Source organism: Gavialis gangeticus, unplaced genomic scaffold, assembly GCF_001723915.1.
Source record: "Gavialis gangeticus isolate Ggan-Ray unplaced genomic scaffold, GavGan_comp1, whole genome shotgun sequence".
Classification (NCBI taxonomy): domain Eukaryota; kingdom Metazoa; phylum Chordata; order Crocodylia; family Gavialidae; genus Gavialis; species Gavialis gangeticus.
Window position 1 is genome coordinate 63,676,726 of NW_017729004.1, and position 7,007 is coordinate 63,683,732.

Genomic DNA, 7,007 nt, shown 5'->3' on the forward strand with positions numbered 1-7,007 from the left:
GGGGGGGGGGGGGTGGGAACATAAAGCTGGGAGGCAAAGAATCAATGTGATGGGGTGGGTAATGGGGGTAGGGGAAGGGTGGTGAAATTAAAAATAAGTTTAAAAAAAGGAATTTTAGAAAGAAATAGAGGAAGTAAATTAAAGAAGGTTTCATGTTTTAACAAACTGGGATTTGGGATTGGGGTGTTGGAGGGTGCTGGTCCGGGGGGGGCATCCTTTGGCTCATGCTGGAGAAGATGGCTGAGTTGGAGGTCAAGAAAAAGTTTCTGCTTGCTAGCTGGCACATGCTCTGAAGGCTGTTTGCACAGGGTTGCAGCCCTGGGAATGGGAAGGTCACACTCCTGAGGATGGGAGGGGAAGTTGGCTTGATGCCAGAGCTGCCACCTGAGCAATAGAGTTCAGGGGTGGAAAGTTTGTCTACCCAAAATAGGATGGTGAAGGAGGGGACACTGCATCCTGGCATACTGGAGGACTTCAGCTTGGGCATCTCATCTGTGGGGAGTGGCCACACATCATTGGAACATGAGTTTGGTAACATAGATCAGAAGTAAAGCTGCCCTGGAGTGGTGCAACTTTAAGCTACCTAAAACATGCTTAAAGCTAGTTTCAGGTGTTAATGTGTTCACAATCCAGGGATTAGGAGGTCCAGGAGCTGGCTAGAATTAATGTGTAAAAAGGGCCTTAGAATATATTTGATATAATGTGCTGTTGCCGATTGTAAAGTACATAATTTGCAGGCCTCATCTGAAAGCCTGAGGAGAAGCCAAGTTTTCTGTGGGAGCTCAAAAGACCTGCCTAGTCAGTTTTCTGAGGCCCAGATCGGTGCAAGCTACAAGCAGAATTCTACTACTATTTTACCAGCCTGCCATCATCCCCTGTACTACTATTTGTACTGCCACAGGGCACTTGTACATGTGACACCATTACCATGTGCACAGATTTGATGCTTCAAAATAAGCAAGTTTAAATTTTATAAACCTATTTAATTTAGTGAGGATTAAAACCCATGGTGTGTACATGCACCCCTAAGAACTAAACTCCCATCACATGTACAAGCATCCACAGTGACTTTGTTAGTCTGACGCTCTTTAGCTTAGCTTTGTACAAGGCAGGAATAGAGATGTGAGGGCCCCACGTATCCTTCCCTCTCTTTTGGAGTTACATTGGCTAACCCTCTTTTATATAAAAATATATTACACAAAATACATTCTGTCATTGTACATACAGATACATTTCAGGCAAATTGACTAATTTTATAGCAATATGGATGTATTTTCTACTGTATTTGTATGTTATTAAATCTGCATAACTCATACATGGGAAATATTGGAAAATACTTTCAGTGGAACTTTGTAGATCAAGGACCAGCTAGCAAGGAGTCTGCTCTTCCTTTTGTGTGTATCACTGGCAAAACTCAACATATATACAGACCCTGCAGTCACAGACTGCTCTCACTTCTCATTCCTAAAGGTTCTTTCAGCAAGAGTTAAAACGAAATGAGCTGTCACAAATTTGTGGAAGGTGTAGCCCAGGCAACTTGGGTATATACTCCCCTTCTCCAATGGAAGGGGATTGTTAGCTGGCAGGTGTGCTGTGAGGTGGGCACTGTAGATTGCTCAGTTTCCCTCCATCCCTATAGAACCTGGCCTGGACAGTCAGGGAACTTAATTATATACAAATTTATTTGCATTAACTTATCACAAGGGAAAGGAACATGGATATAACATATGTACACTGTATATATATATATAAGATATCTAAACTGTCACAGGAAATCTTAAAGGTGTGCTGACAACACAGAAGAACTGGAACTGACATGCGCAAGACAGGCTAATGGAATTTTCCATTGGGCTCACCCAGCATGTGTCCCCTGGGTGACCCCAAGAGCTGTCAGTCAGGCTGACCTACTTTTCAGCCCTGCGCATGCTTGGTAACAGTGAAGAGCTCAAACTCACGCATGCTCAACCAGCTAAGAGCACGATGTCATTCGGCTAGAAAGTTCTTTGAGGGACACATTCTAATTGGCCACAAAATTGTTATAAAAGGTTAAGGAGCCCCTCCCTCGGGGGGAGACCAGGTTAGCTGGAGACAGAGGCTGTGCCTTTCAGCGCTGTCTCTCAGTCAGGCTCTTAGGCCTATTGGTCTCTTCCCCGGCTTGGCGCTTCGTATCATTCTCAATTGCTGTTTCGATATACCGATCTTCTGGCTTACGATTTACCTTTGGCACCGATCATTGACCACCGATCCGGATCATCCCTACTGTTTCAACTTTGGCTTCATTTACAATTTACCTCGTATTCGACCTCGGCTATCATCTCGACCACGATTCTGTGCAACCCCACTGGCTCTCATCCACTACCTGGCTTTTGACCTCGGCTTCAATCTCCAACCATCCGTTCGCCCACTTGGACTGGTGTCACCTCGTTACAGTTTCGTTGTTTGTTTATCCTTACATGAGCCGTTGACCAGCCCTGGGACTATTAAGTTGAGCAGCCACCCCTAGCCCTCCGGGTTCAGAAAGCAAGGGCTCACTTAAGAACCCCGTGAGCCAACGGACCCCTCTCGTTGTTTAAGTTGTACCACTATAACCGAAGAAGCAACTCTACCTACACCTTCTAAGCGTAAGTCAAATAAAACACCTTTGTTCTAAACCATTACACTTCCGTGCCTCAGACCTCCACACCAATAATCCCGCCTGTTCGTGTTCCAATTGCCAACCTTGGCCCACCGTGACCTTGGGGCCCGATTCATTCAGCGATTTTTCCCCAGCATAAACTAGTAAAATACACAATATCCTCTGGTTAAATGACATAAAACCTTATATCAGTGCTCCAGATACAGGTAAGTCACAGGTAAGTATCTGATATGAAACAGATAAACCCTAAAGATAAACTCAATCCCGAGGGGAAACACCAATGCTCTTGGGCTTTTCCCAAGCCCTACAAAGAAGCTGCTAACTTTAGCGGGGCCCTCTTGGTGGGACCTCCCCTTTCAGGAGCCCTTTAATAAACAGGGGAGAGACTCCCCTCCCCTGTGGGAATCCTCTTTTCCCTGCAACCCGTGGCTCCCAGCCCTGGATGGTGGTCCTTGCTCTCTGTGCCAGGCTGCTCTCTTGCCTGCAGTAGGCTTGGGGGTGGGGGGTGGGGAGGGTCACTGTCCCCTGGAACAGGGCTCCACTATGCAGGGCTTCTGGGGCCTCTGGCTTGGCCCTGTTGGCTGGCTCAGTAACACCATCTGGCTGTCTGGACTCAACCTTTTGCTATGGGTTGGAGGCCTTGGCTGCCTCATGCAGCACCAGACTTGGTCCGCTCCTGGACCCTCCATGCAGCACCTCCTGCACCAAGCTCCCAGCCTCATCCCGGGGGTTGAGGACCTGAGCCGCCCAAGCACTCCAAAGGTCCTACTCCGTGCACCATCCTGTGTGTCGTGTCTCTGGCTGCATGCCAGAGGTTACAGACCTGAGCCATCTCACACAGCTCCCAGGGTCTGGATGCCATGTGGTGTGCTGCACACCAACAGCCTGGCTACTGCAGTCATCTGCCATTCCCCGCTGATGGAAGTCTTCAGGGAAGTGTCTGGGCTACTGCTTTGCCCTGCTGAGCAGCTCTCCTCAGCTCTTTCAAGCCCCACTCTTCTCTCTCCCAGATGTGCCCCCCTCATGCTGGGCATGCAGCTCCTTTTATATGCTCCAGGGCTCCACCCCTGAAGTCTTCTGGACCTGAGTGTTGCAGTTTTCAATCAGGTCCACAGAGGGGGAGGGGGGAACTCCTCTTCCTCTCCCCTCAGGAAAGGGGCATGACTGAACTCCTCTTGCTGCCTCCTGATTGGGGGATGAGCTCCACCAATGAAAACAGCAAGATTTCAAGCCTGGGATTCAACCCAAGCTCCAAAAGGCAAGCCTGCTATGAAGGTAAGAAAGCCCTTCTTTCCCTGTTTGCAGCAGCCTCTACCACAAGAGACATGCTGAACACCTTTCACAGAATATCACTTATTTTCTTCCTTGTTGTTAAACTTAATCCAAAATAAAGCAATTTACCCTGAACTAAAAAAATATGGCTGTTCTCTGTGAATGTTAGGGCGTGGGGACAACACAGCTTTTTTGTTTTCTCTTTGATCCAAAGTGCTATTTGGAAATAGTGTCAGACATATAAATTGGATTTTTCAACTAATCAGGCCCTAAAGAAAACAGATGTTTCTGCTACTAAAAGTTTCTCCATTTCACTTGGGTTCAGCTTAGTTTTGGGTGTGAGAGAGAGAATGTATTAGCTCTTACATTTTACTTAATTATCCTTTGTTTCACTGCAGAAGAGAAGTGGGGGTTTTTCTATATCTCTCTTCTTGGTCAATATTCTACTGAGTTTTTCCTAGGTAAATCATTATTATTTTTATTACAGGAGTGACTGGAGACTCAACTCAAGACCAGGGACCTATATCTTGTTGCTAGGTACTGGCCAAACACACAAAACTAGACAACTCTGTCTCCAAAGCTTTACAATCTAAGGGAACACAAAAACACCAACAGATTAAATGATTTGGCCAAGATCAGCAGTAAAGCCAAGAACAGAACACAGACTCCCTTCATTTTTAGTCTACTTTTTTAACCCTGAACCTTTTCTGCCTCTTGAATCTGCAATAAATGAAGAAGAATTTGGCTCCTTTCAAAAGATGTAGGTAAAAAATGGTATAGTATAAGGTCATGGAAAGTTCTTAATGCAGTAATCTGTACTGTACTTTCAGTGTGCAGAGAAGTCTTCATGCCTTATTCAGGCAGTTGGACATAGCTCTATGTAAAAGAGCACACACGGATGTGATCATTGTATTTATTATTGTTTAATCTGCCGTGGATACTTAGATGTAAATGACATATACAATAACATATGATGTTGTTGTATTAAAGCAGCATTAACCCGTTTAATTTTAACTGTTAGTAAAATAAAAATAAAACAAAGAAGAAAGTAACAAAAATTGAAACAACATTCAATAAAATGAATTTTCAGACAAGAGAAAGGTCATTTCTTACTATTTTCAGTAACTTGGACAAATTGTTGGAAAATTATAATTAAATTAACAAGTATCTTTACAAGCCAAATATTGTAACATGAATCAGTTACTTAGCATGAATTTTAAAACTGTTCTTAGGAAAAAGTTTATCATGAAAAGGGGAAAATCCTGAATAATTTTAGAAACATTAAATATTTGTCCTTTATTTAAAATAAAAATAGACTAATCTCTTTCATGTATTTTCAATTATTAAATCTGATTTTTATGAATATAAAAGTGCCTCTCCTAATAAAAAAAAATATTCAGATTTCAACAACTAATTCAGCCTCCACTGAGGAGTAAGTGGTGAGTTGTTATTAAGGAGTAATAATGTACTCTTTAAACAAAGTCAGGGGAAAATTGCACCTTATAGGCTAACTAAATAAGATATGCATAGCATAAGCTTCCATGAGCCTGAGTTCACTTCACCAGAAGCTGTGAAAGGATTTGCACAGAGCAGTGTATTAGAGAGAGAGACAGACAGGATTCTTTGGATAAATAGGATATCTTTTATTAGACCAACTAATAATTGGAAAAATTGTTCTTTACAAGCTTTTGGGCATATAGCCCCTTTTTCAGGTATTGAGAGAGTCTTTTGGTGCTAATGTGCTCTCCTGGGTGGAATAGAAGCTTAAGCCAATATGTAAAATGAAGATCTGTGAAAATGCAAACATGTGGCAAGGAAGATCAGAGGCCATGGGAGACCATAGGTACAAGATGGGTAGGAAAGAAGAGGGAAAGGAAGAATCTTGATCTGGTGATAGAATGTAACTGGTAAAATGTAGACAGGTTACCTGGGGTTATCAAATGGCAGGAAGGTTATAATGTGCCATAAATCCAATGTCTATATTTAGTCCATGATATTTTGTTTCCAATAGATTTATGATGTGAAGTTCATAGGCTCCTCTACGAAAGGTGTTTTGTAAATTCACTTTGAGGATTAGAACTGAGAGATTGGAGAGAGAGTGGTTGTCTTGTGAGAAACATGCCCCCACAGGAAATTGGATATTTTTGTCTTTGATAGATTTTCAATGTATATTTATTCTGGTATACAGTTGTTGTTTGGTTTCTCCTACATATTTTCCATCTGGGCATTCAGTGCACTGGATGAGATGTATTATATTTCTGGAGGTGCAGATGTAAGATCCAGGAATGGTGATGGTTCTGTTGTGGGATGTGGTTATTGTGGGAGTTGTGGAGAGGTGTTGGCAGGTTTTACATTTCTTGTTCCAGCATGGTCTGGATCCATTCGGTGTGTTTTGGGCCATAGGTAGTTTGCTTCTAGTGGTGATGTTGGCAAGGTTCAGTGCCTGTTTAAAGGCTGGGATGGGTGGCCCTGAAAAGATCTCTTTAAGAATTGGGTTTTATTTTAGTATGAGTTGTAATTCCATTTAGGTTCCAGGGAAGGATGATATGTCATCATAACTAACGGTGTGCAATTTGTGGGGATTTTTTTTATACTGCAGCTATACTTCACATGGTGTCCAGGTAGCTCTTTCAAAAGTATGATCTCTCTCTCTGGAGAAATGTCCTTGATAAGTGAAAGGCTGTAACAGGCGGCCAACTCAGGGCCAGGTCTCAACCTCAGCCGCCCACCTCTCTCTGGGGTAGTCCATCAGTCTTGCCTGCCATAACTTGCTGGTTTAGTGAACTGATGTTAAATGCGGGAGACTGCCCATTTTAATGCCCTGATGCCAGAGAGTACTGTACATGGCTCTGTACCATCCCTACACCATGTCCTATGCCTCTCAGATGGCATCCAGATTATTACTACACCTCCAGCTTAAGGCTGGGCCAACTCAGTCCTATGTTGAATCTGTTGCACTATGTTGAATCTTCATAGTTTCATAGTTTCTAGGGTCGGAAGGGACCTTAGCAGATCATCTGGTCCGACCCCCTGCCATGGCAGGAAAGAGTACTGGGGTCAAACGACCCAAGCAAGGTGTTCATCTAACCTCCTCTTAAAA